Consider the following 21,230-nt stretch of genomic DNA (forward strand, 5'->3'; position numbering starts at 1 on the left):
CCATTCAAAAACTGGTACAGACTCAGGTCATTGTTCCAGTTCCACCTCATCTGCAAAACAAGGGGTACTATTCCAACTTGTTTGTAGTACCGGAACCGGAAGGTTCGGTAAGACCGATTTTGAATCTAAAATCGTTGAACCCGTACTTACGAGTGTTCAAATTCAAGATGGAGTCTCTGAGAGGGTGATCTCAGGTCTGGAGGAGGGGGAATTCCTAGTGTCTCTGGATATCAAGGATGCGTACCTTCACATTCCGAACTGGCCGCCTCACCTGGCTTATCTATGCTTTGCACTACCAGACTGTCACTACCAGTTTCAGGCCCTGTCATTTGGTCTCTCCACGGCACTGAGGGTGTTCACCAAGGTGATGGCAGAGATGATGTTTCTTCTTCGCAAGCAGGGAATGAACATAATTCCATACCTGGACGATCTTCTGATAAAGGTACCGTCCATGGAAAGGTTGTTGAGCAGCATTGGCTCACAACCAAAATACTCCTGGATCACGGGTGAATTCTAAATCTCCCGAAATCTCATTTAGAGCCAACACGGAGGCTCCCATTTCTGGGAATAATACTGGACACAGAGTCACAAAGTTTTTCTTCCGTTGGAAAAGGCATTGGTAATCCAGTCGATGGTTCGGGATGTCCTGAAGCCAACCCGGATATCGGTGCATCTATGCATTCGCCTTCTGGGGAAAATGGTGGCCTCTTATGAGGTGCTTCAGTATGGAAGGTTTCATGTAAGGCCCTTCCAGCTGGATCTGTTGGACAAATAGTCCAGATCGCATCTTCACATGCACCAGAGGGTCCGTCTGTCGCCAAAGGCCAGAATCTCTCTTCTGTGGTGGCTACAGACTTCTCACCTAATCGAGGGCCAAAGGTTCGGGATTCAGAAATGGATTCTGCTAACCACAGACACAAGCCTCAGAGGTTGGGGAGCGGTCACCCAGGGGATGCAGTTTCAAGGAAGATGGTCAAGTCAGGAAGTCGTCCTTCCAATCAACATTCTGGAACTCAGGGCTGTATACAATGCCCTTCTGCAGGCCTCACATCTTCAAGATTAGGCCATTCAAGTTCAGTCGGATAATGTGATGGCAGTAACGTACATAAACCGACAGGGAGGAACGAAAAGCAGAGCAGCAATGTCAGAGGTATCAAGAATTCTCCTCTGGGCAGAAAAACACGCTGTGGCGTTGTCGAAATCTTTATTCCGGGAGTAGACAACTGGGAAGCAGACTTCCTCAGCAGACACGACCTGCACCTGGGGGAGTGGTGGCTTGACCTGGAGGTGTTCAGGTGCTTGACACATCGATGGGGATGTCCACAACTCGACGTGATGGCCTCTTGTCTCAACAAGAAGCTCAGGCTGTATTGTTCCAGGTCGAGAGACCCACAGACAGTGGCAGTGGACGCTCTGACAACTCCATGGGTCTATCAGAGGGTGTACGTGTTCCCTCCACTTCCGCTGATCCCAAGAATTCTGTAAAGAATAAAAATGGAAAAAGTTCAAGCAATTTTTATTGTTCTGGATTGGCGAAGATGGGCCTGGTACGCGGACCTTCTGGAGATGCTCCTGGAAGATCCGTGGCCTCTACCTCTTCACGATGATCTCCTGCAACAGGGGCCATTCGTCTATCAAGACTTAACACGGCTTCATTTGGCGGCATGGAAGTTGAACGGCTGCTTCTAGCCAGGAGAGGGATTCCTGACAAGGTCATCCCAACTATGAACCAAGCCAGGAAGGGGGTAACGTCTAAACATTACCACCATCTTTGGAAGAATTACGTCTCTTGGTGTGAGAGCAGAAAATATTCTGCAGTGGAATTTCATCTGGGACGTTTCCTGCTTTTTCTGCAGACGAGATCGTCCATATTGGGCTGCATGCACAAGCGACGGGCCAGCAGCGATGAACGAGCGCGGGGCCGCGCATCGTTTATCGCTGGTGCTTCCACACTGAAACATATGAACGTTATCTCGTTCATATCTTTCAGTTTTATCGCCCAGTGTGTAGTGCTCATTAGGCCTACTACGTCTGGGCTCCATAAAAGTCCAGATTTCGGCCTTGTCCATTTTCTTTCAGAAACAATTGGAGTCTCTTCCTGACGTCCAGACGTTCTTGAAAGGGGTTCTGCACATCCAGCCTCCCTTTGTGCCTCCCACGGCACCTTGGGATCTCAATTTGGTGCTGCAGTTCCTCCAATCGGACTGGTTTGAACCGTTACAGGAGGTAGACGTAAAATATCTTACGGGGAAAACCGTCACACTGTTGGCCTTGGCATCTGCAAGACGTGTGTCAGAGCTGGGGGCGTTGTCTCGCAAGAGCCCCTATTTAATCTTCCATGAGGACAGAGCTGAACTAAGGACTAGTCAGCAATTTCTTCCTAAGGTGGTGTCGGCGTTTCACATCAACCAACCAGTTGTGGTTCCGGTTGTCCCCGACACCTCTGTTACTTCAAAGTCTTTGGATGTTGTGAGGGCTTTGAAGGTGTATGTGAAGAGAACAGCTCATCACAGGAAATCGGACTCACTGTTTGTTCTTTACGATCCCAATAAGTTTGGGTGTCCTGCTTCAATGCAGTCATTTGCGCGCTGGATCAGGCTCACTATCCAGCATGCTTATTCCACGGCAGGATTGCCGGTTCCTAAATCTGTGCAGGCCCACTCAATGGGGTTGGCGGGTTCTTCTTGTGCGGCTGCCCGCGGTGTCTCAGCTTTACAGCTCTGCCGAGCAGCTACTTGATCAGATTCGAACACGTTTGCAAAGTTCTACAAGTTTGATACTTTGGCCTCTGAGGACCTTCAGTTTGGTCAATCAGTTCTGCAGGAACCTCATCTCTTTCCCACTCGGTTTGGGAGCTTTTGTACTTCCACATGGTACTAAATGGATCCCCAGTATCCTCTAGGACGTAAGAGAAAATAGAATTTTAATTACCTACCGGTAAATTATTTTCTCGTAGTCCGTAGAGGATACTCATTGCTTCGTTCGTCCTGCACTGTTACCTGGTTAAGTATTGTTGTTTGGTTCATCTGTGGCTGTTCCTGTTCCAAGTTTGGTTAGCATGGCTTTCCTCTTGTTTGTGTGTGCTGGATCGGTTTCTATCCTTCTCTCAAAGTATGTCCGTCTCCTCGGTCACAGTTTCCTAGACCTAGAGTCTGGTAGGAGGGGCATAGAGGGAGGAGCCAGCCCACATTACCAAATTCTTAAAGTGCCCATGGCTCCTAGTGGACCCGTCTATACTCCTCTACGGACTACGATAAAAGGATTTACCGGTAGGTAATTTGTACCAGCGTACAAACTCCAACGCACCTGCTTGGTTCGGATCCTACCGTACGCGGCACATAATGGGCAGATCTGTAGCGCTGCCAGTCGCACAGGCATTCATGCGCAGACCAAAATGGCTCACCTGAAATATAATGCACATTTTGTTTTGGACAGAATGTAGGAGTCTTCTACAATTAATGTCATGTCTACTGATGTTAGTTATAGTCTGCAGTCATAAATAAATGTGGAGATACAGTCCGAAACCACTATTCATAACCACTGCCAACCCTTTACAACGCAGATAGCTTAAAAGCGGCTCCATATTATAAGGAAATCCTTAGGAGATGTTGACAGTCTTGGTACTTTGATCTCCTTAGCTCTGCCTTCTGGCAGATTACTTGCAGCTGCAGGAAAGCACTATTCTGCCATCCAGGCTCGCTGTTCACGTTCTGACTTACCAACTCCAAAGCGTATCGCTGCTTAGACTCCTTCGCACAGAACACACAGGGGTATATTCAATTGAAGTCGAAAGCTGCCGGCCGTCGAAAAGACGGCAGTTTTCTACTTTTTTTAGGTCGGAAGGGGTTCCGAACTATTCAATATAACCCCAAATTATTCGACAAGTCGAGGAATTTGACTTGTCGAAAAGCACGTGGATCGGCGGAATAGCTGCCGATCCACGTGCTTGTGTCGAAAATGGGACGGCCCCCTTTTCGACCATCTCAATTGGACTTCAAAAAAAGTCGAAGTGAGATGAGCGCCCTGAGACCAGGACAGCCACGGGCAGACGGAGAGCAGCGCCGGAGGATGTCACTGACCTCGCTTGCTGGAGCCGGGTGGACGGTGCCGTGAGCGGCGACTGTGACGCGGGCACGGGGAGAGGAGGGACGGGGAGAGGCAGAGAGACGGGGGGGGAGACGACGGAGAGCCGCGGACAGACGGGGGAGAGCAGCGCTACAGCAGCGGCTATATAGCCTGCTGCTCTCCCCTGTCTCAGCTCCCGCATCTCAATTCGACTTTTTTAAAAGTCAAATTGAGATGACATTGAATAGCCCAGGTCGGATCCATTCCGACAAATGAATGTCGGAATGGATCCGATTTCAATTGAATATACCCCATAATGAAAAGATCTGGAGTGCTGACAGTCATGCGGCTGTTCACACGCAAGCACGCCAGTTAAGGCACAACTTTTACTAATATCATCAGAGCTACCTGCGACAGGGACAGCAGGATTTCACCTAACGTAGAACACTAGTTGAACATGGATGCAGTCCTGGTTTTCTTTAAGGTCAAAGATGAACTGCAGCCAGGCTGATTAGTAGCAGTTGTTAGCTAGCTTTAAAAATGCTTTCAGTGCACAGGGATAATGCTCCTGACGGTGAAATAGTCGCCCAGGCGATAGGCTGGTGGTGTGGGGTTACGCTAGGAGCCGCTGGAGTTTTTACCAACTTTATTTGTAAGAACATAGTGTTATGCTATGACCTGTAACTTGCTGCGGACTGCTTTTACACCATGTGAGTGACCTAATCTTGACTTGTACCTGGTGTATGTGAGAAAATTGACTCATACCCAGTATATGGCTTATTATTCATAATGTGTGTAAGCTGAGACAAATCTTTTGCAAATAAATAATTTCCCTCCTAGCATTGGCCTCGGCCATGACTGGCATATAGCAGGTCCCGTACGCTAATCTTTCAGATAGTGCAATGGTTCCACCATCTGCCGTCTGTACCTGGCCTGGTCACTGGTGGCACGAGTACAGGCGGTCAGTGGTAGAGATACTTAGGGGTGATGTATCAAACCTTCTAAAGAGGAAAAGTGGTGTTTTTTTCCCATAGCAGCCAGTTTGTAGCTTTCATTTCTCTAACGTCCTAGTGGATGCTGGGGACTCCGTCAGGACCATGGGGATTAGCGGCTCCGCAGGAGACAGGGCACAAAAATAAAGCTTTAGGATCAGGTGGTGTGCACTGGCTCCTCCCCCCATGACCCTCCTCCAAGCCTCAGTTAGGTTTTTGTGCCCGTCCGAGCAGGGTGCAATCTAGGTGGCTCTCCTAAAGAGCTGCTTAGAAAAAGTTTTTAGGTTTTTTATTTTACAGTGAGTCCTGCTGGCAACAGGCTCACTGCAACGAGGGACTTAGGGGAGAAGAAGTGAACTCACCTGCGTGCAGGATGGATTGGCTTCTTAGGCTACTGGACACCATTAGCTCCAGAGGGATCGAACACAGGCCCAGCCATGGAGTCCGGTCCCGGAGCCGCGCCGCCGACCCCCTTGCAGATGCCGAAAAGTGAAGAGGTCCAGAAACCGGCGGCAGAAGACTTTTCAGTCTTCATGAGGTAGCGCACAGCACTGCAGCTGTGCGCCATTGTTGTCACACACTTCACACCAGCGGTCACTGAGGGTGCAGGGCGCTGTGGGGGGCGCCCTGGGCAGCAATGAAATACCTATACTGGCTAAAAGATACATCACATATAGCCCCTGGGGCTATATGGATGTATTTAACCCCTGCCAGGTCTCAGAAAAACGGGAGAAGAAGCCCGCCGAAAAGGGGGCGGGGCCTATTCTCCTCAGCACACAGCGCCATTTTCCCTCACAGAAATGCTGGTGGGAAGGCTCCCAGGCTCTCCCCTGCACTGCACTACAGAAACAGGGTTAAAACAGAGAGGGGGGGCACTTATTTGGCGATATGATTATATATATTAAGATGCTATAAGGGAAAAACACTTATATAAAGGTTGTCCCTGTATAATTATAGCGTTTTGGTGTGTGCTGGCAAACTCTCCCTCTGTCTCTCCAAAGGGCTAGTGGGGTCCTGTCCTCTATCAGAGCATTCCCTGTGTGTGTGGTGTGTGTCGACATGTATGAGGACGATGTTGGTGAGGAGGCGGAGCAATTGCCTGTAATGGTGATGTCACTCTCTAGGGAGTCGACACCGGAATGGATGGCTTATTTAAGGAATTACGTGATAATGTCAACACGCTGCAAGGTCGGTTGACGACATGAGACGGCCGGCAAACCAATTAGTACCTGTCCAGGCGTCTCAAACACCGTCAGGGGCGTTAAAACGTCTTTTTACCTCAGTCGGTCGACACAGACACGGACACTGACTCCAGTGTCGACGGTGAAGAAACAAACGTATTTTTCTTTTAGGGCCACACGTTACTTGTTAAGGGCAATGAAGGAGGTGTTACATATTTCTGATACTACAAGTACCACAAAAAAGGATATTTTGTGGAGTGTGAAAAAACTACCTGTAGTTTTTCCTGAATCAGATAAATTAAATGAAGTGTGTGATGATGCGTGGGTTTCCCCCGATAGAAAATTATTGGCGGTATACCCTTTCCCGCCAGAAGTTAGGGCGCGTTGGGAAACACCCCTTAGGGTGGATAAGGCGCTCACACGCTTATCAAAACAAGTGGCGGTACCGTCTCCAGATAGGGCCGCCCTCAAGGAGCCAGCTGATAGGAGGCTGGAAAATATCCTAAAAAGTATATACACACATACTGGTGTTATACTGCGACCAGCGATCGCCTCAGCCTGGATGTGCAGCGCTGGGGTGGCTTGGTCGGATTCCCTGACTGAAAATATTGATACCCTTGACAGGGACAGTATTTTATTGACTATAGAGCATTTAAAGGATGCATTTCTATATATGCGAGATGCACAGAGGGATATTTGCACTCTGCCATCAAGAGTAAGTGCGATGTCCATATCTGCCAGAAGTTGTTTATGGACACGACAGTGGTCAGGTGATGCAGATTCCAAACGGCACATGGAAGTATTGCCGTATAAAGGAGAAAAAGACAACGTCTTTTCAGCCTCAGTCCTTTCGTCCCCATAAGGGCAAGCGGTCAAAAGGCCAGTCATATCTGCCATGGGATAGAGGAAAGGGAAGAAGACTGCAGCAGGCAGCCCATTCCCAGGAACAGAAGCCCTCCACCGCTTCTGCCAAGTCCTCAGCATGACGCTGGGGCCGTACAAGCGGACTCAGGTGCGGTGGGGGGTCGTCTCAAGAGTTTCAGCACGCAGTGGGCTCACTCGCAAGTGGACCCCTGGATCCTACAAGTAGTATCCCAGGGGTACAGATTGGAAATTCGAGACGTCTCCCCCTCGCAGGTTCCTGAAGTCTGCTTTACCAACGTCTCCCTCCGACAGGGAGGCAGTAGTGGAAACAATTCACAAGCTGTATTCCCAGCAGGTGATAATCAAAGTACCCCTCCTACAACAAGGAAAGGGGTATTATTCCACACTATATTGTGGTACTGAAGCCAGACGGCTCGGTGAGACCTATTCTAAATCTGAAATATTTGAACACTTACATAAAAAGGTTCAAATCAAGATGGAGTCACTCAGAGCAGTGATAGCGAACCAGGAAAAAGGGGACTATATGGTGTCCCGGGACAGATGCTTACCTCCATGTCCCAATTTGCCCTTCTCACCAAGGGTACCTCAGGTTCGTGGTACAGAACTGTCACTATCAGTTTCAGACGCTGCCGGTTGGATTGTCCACGGCACCCCGGGTCCTTACCAAGGTAATGGCCGAAATGATGATTCTTCTTCAAAGAAAATGGACGATCTCCTGATAAGGGCAAGGTCCAGAGAACAGTTGGAGGTCGGAGTAGCACTATCTCAAGTAGTTCTACGACAGCACGGGTGGATTCTAAATATTCCAAAACCGCAGCTGTTTCCGACGACACGTCTGCTGTTCCTAGGGATGATTCTGGACACAGTCCAGAAAAAGGTGTTTCTCCCGGAGAAGAAAGCCAGGGAGTTATCCGAGCTAGTCAGGAACCTCCTAAAACCAGGAAAAGTGTCAGTGCATCATTGCACAAGGGTCCTGGGAAAAATGGTGGCTTCTTACGAAGCGATTCCATTCGGCAGATTTCACGCAAGAACTTTTCAGTGGGATCTGCTGGACAAATGGTCCGGATCGCATCTGCAGATGCATCAGCGGATAACCTTATCGCCACGGACAAGGGTGTCTCTTCTGTGGTGGTTGCAGAGTGCTCATCTGTTAGAGGGCCGCAGATTCGGCATACAGGACTGGGTCCTGGTGACCACGGATGCCAGTCTGAGAGGCTGGGGAGCGGTCACACAGGGAAGAAACTTCCAGGGAGTATGGTCAAGCCTGGAGATGTCTCTTCACATAAATATACTGGAGCTAAGAGCGATTTACAATGCTCTAAGCCTGGCAAAACCCCTGCTTCAGGGTCAGCCGGTGTTGATCCAGTCGGACAACATCACGGCAGTCGCCCACGTAAACAGACAGGGCGGCACAAGAAGCAGGAGAGCAATGGCAGAAGCTGCAAGGATTCTTCGCTGGGCGGAAGATCATGTGATAGCACTGTCAGCAGTGTTCATTCCGGGAGTGGACAACTGGGAAGCAGACTTCCTCAGCAGACACGATCTACACCCGGGAGAGTGGGGACTTCATCCAGAAGTCTTCCACATGATTGTGAACCGTTGGGAAAAACCAAAGGTGGATATGATGGCGTCTCGCCTCAACAAAAAACTGGACAGGTATTGCGCCAGGTCAAGAGACCCTCAGGCAATAGCTGTGGACGCTCTGGTAACACCGTGGGTGTTCCAGTCAGTGTATGTGTTTCCTCCTCTGCCTCTCATACCAAAAGTACTGAGAATTATACGGCAAAGGGGAGTAAGAACGATACTCGTGGCTCCGGATTGGCCAAGAAGAACTTGGTACCCGGAACTTCAGGAGATGCTCACGGAAGATCCGTGGCCTCTACCTCTAAGACGGGACCTGCTTCAGCAGGGACCGTGTCTATTCCAAGACTTACCGCGGCTGCGTTTGACGGCATGGCGGTTGAACGCCGAATTCTGAGGGAAAAAGGCATTCCGGAAGAGGTCATTCCTACATTGGTAAAAGCCAGGAAGGAGGTGACTGCACAACATTATCACCGCATTTGGAGAAAATATGTTGCGTGGTGTGAGGCCAGGAAGGCCCCCACGGAGGAATTTCAATTGCGTCGATTCCTACATTTCCTGCAAACAGGATTGTCTATGGGCCTCAAATTGGGGTCCATTAAGGTTCAAATTTCGGCCCTGTCGATTTTCTTCCAGAAAGAATTGGCTTCAGTTCCTGAAGTCCAGACTTTTGTAAAAGGAGTACTACATATACAGCCCCCGGTTGTGCCCCCAGTGGCTCCGTGGGACCTTAATGTAGTTTTGGATTTTCTCAAATCCCATTGGTTTGAGCCACTCAAATCGGTGGATTTGAAATATCTTACATGGAAAGTAACCATGCTACTGGCCCTGGCTTCAGCCAGGAGAGTGTCAGAATTGGCGGCCTTATCGTATAAAAGCCCATATCTGATTTTTCCATTCGGACAGGGCAGAACTGCGGACGCGTCCTCAGTTTCTGCCTAAGGTGGTGTCAGCGTTTCACCTGAACCAGCCTATTGTGGTGCCTGCGGCTACTAGCGATTTGGAGGATTCCAAGTTGCTGGACGTTGTCAGGGCATTGAAAATATATATTTCAAGGACGGCTGGAGTCAGAAAATCTGACTCGCTGTTTATACTGTATGCACCCAACAAGCTGGGTGCTCCTGCTTCTAAGCAGACGATTGCTCGTTGGATTTGTAGCACAATTCAACTTGCACATTCTGTGGCAGGCCTGCCACAGCCTAAATCTGTCAAGGCCCATTCCACAAGGAAGGTGGGCTCATCCTGGGCGGCTGCCCGAGGGGTCTCGGCATTACAACTCTGCCGAGCAGCTACGTGGTCGGGGGAGAACACGTTTGTAAAATTCTACAAATTTGATACCCTGGCTAAAGAGGACCTGGAGTTCTCTCATTCGGTGCTGCAGAGTCATCCGCACTCTCCCGCCCGTTTGGGAGCTTTGGTATAATCCCCATGGTCCTGACGGAGTCCCCAGCATCCACTAGGACGTTAGAGAAAATAAGATTTTACTTACCGATAAATCTATTTCTCGTAGTCCGTAGTGGATGCTGGGCGCCCATCCCAAGTGCGGATTGTCTGCAATACTTGTACATAGTTATTGTTACAAAAAAATCGGGTTGTTATTGTTGTGAGCCGTCTGTTTCAGAGGCTCCTACGTTTGTCATACTGTTAACTGGGTTCAGATCACAAGTTGTACGGTGTGATTGGTGTGGCTGGTATGAGTCTTACCCGGGATTCAAAATCCTTCCTTATTGTGTACGCTCGTCCGGGCACAGTATCCTAACTGAGGCTTGGAGGAGGGTCATGGGGGGAGGAGCCAGTGCACACCACCTGATCCTAAAGCTTTATTTTTGTGCCCTGTCTCCTGCGGAGCCGCTAATCCCCATGGTCCTGACGGAGTCCCCAGCATCCACTATGGACTACGAGAAATAGATTTATCGGTAAGTAAAATCTTATTTTATCTATTACATTCTACAAAGTGGTAGCTAGAACCTGCGACGAGCAACACCTCCGCTTGTACTCTTTAACCGGTTTGATCCATCTCACCCCTAGTACCTCCAGCTCAGATAATTACAAAGGCTTGCAGAGCATGCTGGCAATTGTAGTTCCACACCACATCAGAGGCTTACTTTCTAGCATGCTGTATATACCACAAACACTGTATAACTCCGGCGGCTGGGAGTGATTATCGGACACTATGCAATGGTCTGCAGCCGGTATTGCTGCTCTTACATTGATCACCTGGAGCTTCACAGTGTCGGCAAATAACCGTAACTCTGCATTTTATTATATAGTGGTTCATTAGTCAGAATGGAACAGGAAAGTGGCGGCTGTGCCTCTCGGTAGCAGGGTGAGGATTGTCTCAGAGGTACGCTACATTCTCCGCCTGCCAATGGAATTATGTATTATCCCTGCACAAGTCACCGGAGCAGACTCCCGCAGGGAACATGAGTCTCAGCAGGATCTCCTCCTATAAACGGGTCTTTCAGCCACAAGAGAGGGAATACCTGTATCATGGACTGGCATCTTCATACAGGTAAATGTGACTCTACAGTATAAGGCTGACCAGTGTACTGTGGAGAAGAATACAGCAATTCTGTTTCTTTTATCATCCAGACTTTTATAAGCAGAAGTTTAGATGAGAAAAAAAATCACGTTGGTGGATTTAAGAAATGACTATGGTGGTCATTCCGAGTTGTTCACTCGCTAGCAGTTTTTAGCAGCCGTGCAAATGCTATGCCGCCTCCCACTGGGAGTGTATCTTAGCTTAGCAGAAGTGCGAACGAAAGGATCGCAGAGCGGCTACAAAATTATTTTGTGCAGTTTCAGAGTAGCTTCAGACCTACTCAGCGCTTGCGATCACTTCAGACTATTCAGTTCCTGTTTTGACGTTACAAACACGCCCTGCGTTCGCCCAGCCATGCCTGCGTTTTTCCTGGCACGCCGGCGTTTTTCCTAACACTCCCTGAAAACGGTCAGTTGACACCCAGAAACGCCCACTTTATGTCAATCACTCTGCGGTCAGCAGTGCGTCTGAAAAGCTTCACTAGACCTTGTGCGAAACTACATCATTCGTTGTAATAGTACGACGCGCGTGCGCAATGCGGCGCATACGTAGAAGTGCCGATTTTTTTGCCTGAACGCTGCGTAGCGAACGAAAGCAGCTAGCGATCAACTCGGAATGACCCCCTATGTACCGTCCCACATAGGAAGTATTGCAGTGCTATAATTACAAAGAACAGCTAGATGTGTATACCAGTAATCTACATCTATAGGGTCCCAGCCCTCCCCATTTATATTGTTTCCTGCTTAGAGACTTTACATTTATTTTATTTCAGTCATCGATTGTGAACCAATTATGTGTACAACTATCCATATGCGGATTAGATTTGGCAGCTTCATAGTATTGGGGTTTTTTAATATACAGGTATATATTGTAAAAAGCAAAAACCTGATGGTTTTACAGTCTTTGGGCGAGATTCAAATGACATATCACACCCAATTTCCTTCTAAAATGATCTCAGGTATTGCGCATAGTGCAATTACCCCTGTCAGCATCCCGTCCGGTGATCATTCATACTGGACCCTTCACAAGCAATGGCTGTTTTCTTGTTTAATGACTAACAAAACACGCTGTGAAGTTTTAGTGTTACATGAACACATAAGTTATGTGTATTATCTAATTTAGTCACATCCATACACACTAGAAGATTTTTTTCCAGCGATTTGAGCGATGACGACTGCTTTGAACGATCTATCGTTCAAATCGTCTAGTGTGTACACACCGAACAATGTGCGCATCCACGCTTGTTTGAAGCGGTTCGTCAGTCGTCCATGCATGCAGCTCAATCTTCACTACGTCGCTGGTGAAATCGCTCATATTGGCATGCGTATACGCAACGTACGATGTCCAATATGAGCAATTTGACAAATTTGAAATCTGGCACCGATGTTTGCTCTGTCCCCCATAAATAAGGCACCAAAACCAGCTACACCAACGATTCCCAGAAGATCGTTCGTCAAAACACTCATCGTGTACACTCAATATCGTTTGTCAGGGTTTCTGTATTGTACAGTTGTGTAGATGAAACGGATGGCCACGCACTTTGCCAGGTGAATTCTCAGCGCACACCTCGGTAATTATACCTGGATTATAGAACCATCTGGTTTTCAATGACAATTTGTATTTCAGAAGAGATTTACGTTGTCACCTGGAGATGCGCGTCGGCCACATCAGCCACCCAAGCCTGCTCAGGATCCACCAGAGGAAACGCCAGCCCGTCGTCTGCATCATAGACTCTGTAAGGACTTTTTTGGGGTGTTTTTTTTTTTTTTACTATAAATTCATTTAGTACATAAAGGTGCTCAGAGTAGGGGAATGAATCACCTTCTCAGGGGTATTTTTCAAAGCTTGGCAAGAGAGAAAGTACCAACCAAACAGCTTCTGTCATTTTTCTAACAACGCCTGTATAATGTAAGGCAGATGCTGATTGGCTGGTACTTTAGCTCTTACAATTTTATCTCTCTCCGAGCGTTGATAAAATACCCCTGTAAATGTATTATTTTGGGATTAGGTTTTACATACGGTATTCCACCCAACATTGCGGACTTGCAGATAACATGTTGCAAACCGACACGCCCTTACAAACTCTGATGCAAAGTTTTCATTTATTTGGGGAAAGTGGTGGTATGTTACTGTAAGTCTCAAAATCTGAGCGAATGCAATCCCATTTTTCTTTTCTGTATATACAGTATATAGCAGGAAGATTGTAAAATGCTTTTTTTTGTATCAGAGGGTAACTAACATTACATCTATTTTACTGATGTTTGTGTATTTTATCTGTTACTCATAGAATCATAAAACTCAGCTGCTGCTTAGTCAGTGTTGTATGTCCCAAGTCTGCGCTAACAGTGGAACTATGCGCAGCTATTGATAAATGCGCTAAACACCAGATGGCACCAACACCTTGATTACTTCACACACGAGCTTATAAATGATATTACCAGGTACTGGCAGCAGGTGGCAGTGTTTCTCTCTAATACCAGGTACTGGCAGCAGGTGGCAGTGTTGCTGTCTAATACCAGGTACTGGCAGCAGGTGGCAGTGTTTCTCTCTAATACCAGGTACTGGCAGCAGGTGGCAGTGTTGCAGTCTAATACCAGGTACTGGCAGCAAGTGGCAGTGTTTCTCTAATACCAGGTACTGGCAGCAGGTGGCAGTGTTTCTCTCTAATACCAGGTACTGGCAGCAGGTGGCAGTGTTGCAGTCTAATACCAGGTACTGGCAGCAGGTGGCAGTGTTTCTCTGTAATACCAGGTACTGGCAGAAGGTGGCAGTGTTTCTCTGTAATACCAGGTACTGGCAGCAGGTGGCAGTGTTTCTCTCTAATAGAAGTTTGCGATTTTTTATTTTTTTTGTACTTAAACATAATCGTAGATGCTCTTAAAATTGTTTTACATTATTAGGTTTTATTAGTTTTCTCAGCCAGAAAATGGAGGGGGACAGATGGGCTACAGAAAAAGAGAGAGGGGAGGGGCAGATACAAAACATTGGGTAGGGGTACACAGATCCCACACAGACAGTAGACACATGACAATATTCTGTGACACAGACGATAAATACAGCAAACAAAACAATATAAGAGTACAACATTGAGACTGGAAGAAGCCGATACATATGAAGGGGCATTTTCTCTTGAGCACAGGTGTACCAGAAAAAGATTTAAGATGACATAGTATGACTTGCTATTATTTATTTATTTATTTATTTATTTATTAGCAGTTTCTTATATAGCGCAGCATATTCCGTTGCGCTTTACAATTAGAACAACAGTTATAGAACAAAACTGGGTAAAAACAAACAGACATAGAGGTAGGAAGGTCCTGCTCGCAATCTTACAATCTATAGGGAAATAGGCATTGATACACAAGGATAGATGCTACCTGTTACATAATGGTTCCCCAGATTGCTAGGTTCTTAATGGGTTGTATGATATGATCACCCAGTGATGATGGAAGACAAAATGTGAGTTTATGTGGACTGTACAGAGAGGATGTAATTAGATAGGGAAGCACTGACGGTTATGTCGGTGGGTCTGGAATTTGATAGGCTTGTCTGAAGAGATGAGTTTTCAGGGAACGTATAAAGGTTTGGAGACTAGAGGAGAGTCTTATTGTGCGTGGGAGGGCATTCCACAGAGTGGGTAAAGCCTGGGTAAAGTCCTGTAATTTTGAGTGGGAACAGGTAATACATGTGGATGAGAGATGTAGATCTTGTGCAGAGCGGAGAGGTCTGGTAGGGAGATATTTTGAAATGAGTGAGGAGATGTATGATGGTGCAGTTTGGGTAATAGCCTTGTATGTAATTAAAAGTATTTTATATTGAATACGGTAGAATACCGGTAACCAATGGAGGGACTGACAGAGCGGATCTGCAGATGAAGAACGTCTGGCGAGGAAGATTAGCCTCGCAGCTGCATTTAAAATGGATTGTAGTGGTGAGAGCCAATGTTTGGGAAGACCAGTAAGGAGACTATTACAATAATCAATGCGGGAGATGATGAGTGCATGGATTAGAGTTTTTGCAGCGTCTTGTGTAAGATAATGGCGTATTTTGGATATGTTTTTAAGGTGCATGTAACATGATTTAGAGACAGATTGAATGTGTGGAACAAAGGACAGTTCAGAGTTAGGATGACACCTAGGCAGCAAGCTTGTGGGGTAGGGTGGATAGTCGCATTGTCAACAGTTATGGCAATATCAGGTTGGTAACTACTCTTAGCTGGTGGTAAAATAATTAATTCTGTATTGGAAATGTTGAGTTTGAGGTGGCGAGATGACATCCAAGATGAAATGGCAGACAGGCATCCAGTGACACGGCCCAATACAGATGGTGATAAATCTGGGGAGGATAGGTAGATTTGTGTATCATCTGCATACAGATGGTACTGAAATCCGAAGGAGCTGATTAGTTTACCAAGAGAGGAGGTGTAGATTGAGAAAAGCAGAGGACCTAAGACTGAGACTTGCGGTACTCCAACTGATAGAGGTAGCGAAGAGGAGGTGGAATCAGAGAAGTGAACACTGTAAGATCGATTAGATAGGTAGGATTGCCATCACATTAATCAGGCCTGGCCAACCTGTGGCTCTCCAGCTGTTGAAAAACTACAAGTCCCATCATGCTTTGCCACAGTTTTGCAATTAGGGAATGCTAAAACTGTGGAAGGGCATGCTGGGATGTGTAGTTTTGCAACATCTGTAGAGCCACAGGTTGGCCAGGCCTGACATACAGTAATTGAATGTAAATGGCGCTGTGAAAGACCGTTCTGTTATACCTCGATCTGCAATTGTCATTTGTGTGTTCTAGACTCGTTTTGCTCTTACTTACAGGGATCCTGAAGGCTATAGGCTTATACAGGACAATGTTCCTCTTATGCACTCGGAGATCTCACCTTTGTGATTGCCGCGAGTCCAGCGATGCCTCAGCGATATGTAAATACAGTTAGATCCATTTGTATTGGGACAGTGACACAACTTTTCTCATTTCGGCTCTGGACGCCACCACATTGGATTTGAAATTAAACAATGGAGATGGAACTGAAGTGCAGACTTTCAGCTTTACTTCAAGGGGTTGAACAAAAATATCACATTTAGGAATTGCAACCATTTTTATACACGGTTCCCTATTTTAAGATGCTCAAATGTAACTGGACAAATTAATAAAATCATAAAGAAAATGTTACTGCTTAATGCACTTAATGTCAAGGGGTGTAGTACGGCTGACCGGCGGTCAGGAGACCGCCGGTCAGCTTACCGACGCCGGGATCCCGGTGGGGTGGGGCAAGTGCAGCAAGCCCCTTGCGGGCTCGGTGGCGACCTGAGGTCGCCACGGGTTCTATTCCCACTCTATGGATGTCGTGGACACCCACGAGTGGAAATAGTCCCTGTTGGTCGCATGCCGACCTTCGGGATAGTAAGTGGTCGGGATGGTGGAGGAGGTCATGTGACTGTCGGTCTCCCAACCGCCGGTCACATGAATACCACCCCTGTAAAGTATCCTTTGCAGGCAACGGCTGCTTGACGTCTGGACATCACCAAATGCCAGGTTTCCTCCTATGTTATGCTTTGCCGGGCCTTTACCGCAGATGTCTTCAGCTATTTGTTCCTGGGTCATTGTCCATCACCTTTGTAGAATTGGACTGAATCTGAGCAGACAATATATCCCTATACACCTCAGAGGTCATCCGGCTGCTTCTGTCCCATCAGCAACAAACCCTAGTTACCCAGTGCTATTGGAAGCCATGCCAGCTCATGCCGACACACTGCCTCCACCGTGTGTTACAGAAGATGTGGTATACTTCACATCATGAGTCATCCCAATCCTCTATATACCTTTTTCTTCCCATCATTCTGGTGCAGGTTGATCTTAGATCAGGGAACTTTTTTTTTACCTTTCACCCCAAAATATATTTAGATACTCCAACATTACCCCCTTGATTTGAAAGGAAGGAAATCATATATTATTGCGCATATATACTGGTTATCACTGCTTATATGGCATTTCTGAGACACTGCGTATATAATATATAATTATTATTATTATTATTTTTTCGCCAATTATTTTTTGGCAATGAATGGGTAAATACTTTCTCCCCAAAACACCAGAATGAATGTAAGAAAGATGGATGAGGGGAGAAGGGGGTTGGAGGGACACACGACTTTTAGGAGACAGATGGTCACATCCTCACCTCAGTAATGTCAGTGGGAATTTCCCACTGTTATGTGGCCACTGTATGATCCTGCGGAACTCCGTCAGCGGTCAGCCACAGAACACTTCAAGTTCTGTGTGTAGGTTGGCGGGCCGCGGACGGGAGGACAGGACAGTGCAGGGCGGGCATGAGGGAGCGCGGTGTGACGTCAGCACAGGGCGGGCAGGAGGGAGCGTGGTGTGACATCAGCACGTCACATCGCGAGCTGGACGGGGCTGTGTCTCGGCAGTGCGACCGTCCATTACCCCCGGAATTTCATTTTTACCCCATTTGGGGTAATTTACCCCTGTTCCCCAACCACTGTCTTAGATGAAACTAAGAACGCTTCTCCAGAACTTGGACGGATTTTTTAGATATTTTTTGGGCAAAGTTTAATCTGGCCTCAATATTTTTGAGACTTTTATGAGTGCTTTGCACCTTGTGGTGAACCCTCTGTATTTGCTTTTGTGATGTCTTCTCTTTATGGTAGACCAATAATATCCCTACCTCCAGGAGTCTGGTCTCTACTTGGATGGATGTTACATAGAAACATACAATTTGACAGCAGACAAGATCCACTTGGCCCATCCAGTCTGGCCATGACGTTGTGAAGTGTTTTTTCTCTACAATGAAAGGGATCCTGCGATCATCCACCACTTTTGTCTTCTGTGGACGTCCAGGCCTTTTTGTGTTGCTGAGCTCACCAGTGCATTATGTTTTTATTTTCTCAGACTGTACCAAACTGTTTATTTGGCCGCTCCTAAGGTTCCCACTATATCTCTGATGGCTTTTTCCCCCGTTTTTGCAGCCTAAGGATGTCACTTGCATTGAGAACTCTTGACCACATGTCGTAGAGTCACAGCAACAGCTTCCAAATGCAAATGCCACACTTGGAATCAACTCCAGACTTTTTGCCTGCTTAAATGAGAAAGACATACGGGTCTATTCAATTGATGTCGGATCCTTTCCGACGGAAAGGATCCGACAGTTCAGTATTCAATTTGAGGCCAAATCCGACAGGTTTTAGCAGTTTTCAACAATGTCAATCCGACTTTTTTTTAAAAGTCTGATTGACGTTGTCGAAAAACGGACCAAAAACCTGCCGGATTTGGCCGCAAAGCCGACAAAACACGTGGATCCGCAGCTAATCCACATGCTTTCCGATCCAATATGAATTAAGCCCATAGCTCAGACCTGCCTGTGATAGAGCTTTTCAGTCAATTGTCCAATTAATTTTGGTCCCGTGAAAAAAAGGGGGTTACATATTAAACCATTGTAATTCCTGAACCTTATTATATAACCGTAACTTAAATATGTTTTGGTAAACAGCTGAAACAGCAAAAACTCTGTAGGCGTACAAACATATTTGGACCTAACTGTATATGGGTGCAAAATAAGCAATTATCTTTCTAAGTAAAAATTTCCAGTTTATTATGAGCAAACGACAGATTGGAGATCATAATAAAACATAAACCCATTGCTCCTACTTGTGTGTCAGCAGGTTACAGGGTAAGATGTAACTCCTCTCTGCAAACGGGATGGCCAGAGCCATCAGTAAGACTCGCTTTGCTGCTCCTAGAGCTGGCAAATTCATTCTCCGACGCCGGGATCTTTCTCATGGAACTGCAACGCAGAATCGCTGACATTGGAAGCCATACTCTGACGGAGAATATGCACATGGCATGGGGCTGCTGCAAATTTCCAAGCAGTATTTCGCCATCTACAGACGCGCCAAGTGTGCGCCTCTGTCTCTGCACAGTCAGATGCACGGATGTAGAACAGGGAAGGGCTTGTACTAGTATTTGCCATAAAGTAGCAGTTGCCGCTGCGCGCTACGCAAATTCAGCCCCTTTGTGCGCAAAAAACATACAATGGCAAATGTATGATTCACTGATTAGTAATATGTCAGGAGTTTGCTATGAAAATTTTTATTATTTTTTGATAATTTAGCAAATAGTTAATTTTCATAACCTGTTATTATGATGCATTTGATGGATTGTCTCCCTTTGCAGACAGAGTAGGTAAACTGGATACTTAGTATATGAATGAATTGAAGATCCCGTTATGTGTTGCTGCTAATCTCAGCTACGCTCAGTAATTGTGACACCGTTCTATCAGCTGCTATCGGATAAAGCGAAGCAATCTTTGTATCAGACTTAATCAGCCGTTCCTGAGACTCAAAGGCCCTATTCAGCAAGAAACGTCTACTTAAATTGTGTGGAAACGAGCATTTCTGCATAATTTCTCTAACGTCCTAGTGGATGCTGGGAACTCCGTAAGGACCATGGGGAATAGCGGGCTCCGAAGGAGGCTGGGCACTCTAGAAAGATTTAGGACTACCTGGTGTGCACTGGCTCCTCCCACTATGACCCTCCTCCAAGCCTCAGTTAGATTTCGTGCCCGGCCGAGGTTGGATGCACACTAGGGGCTCTCCTGAGCCCTTAGAAAGAAAGTATAGTTTTAGGTTTTTTATTTTCAGTGAGACCTGCTGGCAACAGGCTCACTGCAGCGAGGGACTAAGGGGAGAAGAAGCGAACTCGCCTGCTTGCAGCCGGATTGGGCTTCTTAGGCTACTGGACACCATTAGCTCCAGAGGGATCGACCGCAGGCCCAGTCCTTGGTGTTCGGTCCCGGAGCCGCGCCGCCGTCCCCCTTACAGAGCCAGAAGCAAGAAGAGGTCCGGAAAATCGGCGGCAGAAGACATCAGTCTTCACCAAGGTAGCGCACAGCACTGCAGCTGTGCGCCATTGCTCCTCATACACACTTCACACTCCGGTCACTGAGGGTGCAGGGCGCTTGGGGGGGGGGGCGCCCTGAGCTGCAATAAAAACACCTTGGCTGGCAAAAATACCACAATATATAGCCCTAGAGGCTATATATGTGGTAAATTCCCCTGCCAGAATCCAGAAAAAAGCGGGAGAATAGGCCGCGGAAAAGGGGCGGAGCTATCTCCCTCAGACACACTGGCGCCATTTCTCCTTCACAGATCCGCTGGAAGGAAGCTCCCTGGCTCTTCCCTGCAGTCTACACTTCAGAACAGGGTAAAAACAGAGAGGGGGGGGCACTAAATTTGGGCGCAATACATATATAATATAAAAAGCAGCTATAGGGGACATAACTCAGTTAGTCCCTGCATTATATAGCGCTCTGGTGTGTGCTGGCATACTCTCACTCTGCCCCCCCAAAGGGCTTTTGTGGGTCCTGTCCTCATTCGGAGCATTCCTTGTGTGTGTGCGGTGTGTCGGTACGGCTGTGTCGACATGTTTGATGAGGATAATGATGTGGAGGCGGAGCAGATGCCTTTAGAAGGGATGTCACCCCCTGCGGGGCAGACACCTGAGTGGATAGGCTTATGGAAAGTAATGAGTGCACGTATAGACTCCTTATATAAGAAAATCGACGACATGCCAAATGTGGGACAGCCGACTTCTCAGCTCGTGCCTGCCCAGGCGTCGCATGGGTCGTCAGGGGCTCTAAAACGCCCGCTACCTCAAGCAGACCCAGATGTCGACACTGATACTGACACCAGTGTCGACGACGATGAGTCAAACCTGATGCCCACTAAGGCCATTCACTGTATGATTGAGGCAATGAAAGAGGTGTTAAACATTTCTGATATAACTACTGGTACTACTAAAAAGGGTATTATGTTTGGAGAGAAAAAACTACCCGTAGTTTTTCCCCCATCAGATGAATTAAATGAAGTGTGTGAAGAAGCGTGGGCTTTCCCTGATAAAAAATTGGTAATTCCTAAGAAGGTACTAATGGCGTTCCCTTTCCCGCCAGAGGATAGGTCACGTTGG

The sequence above is a fragment of the Pseudophryne corroboree genome, chromosome 8 (assembly GCF_028390025.1).
Source record: "Pseudophryne corroboree isolate aPseCor3 chromosome 8, aPseCor3.hap2, whole genome shotgun sequence".
Classification (NCBI taxonomy): domain Eukaryota; kingdom Metazoa; phylum Chordata; class Amphibia; order Anura; family Myobatrachidae; genus Pseudophryne; species Pseudophryne corroboree.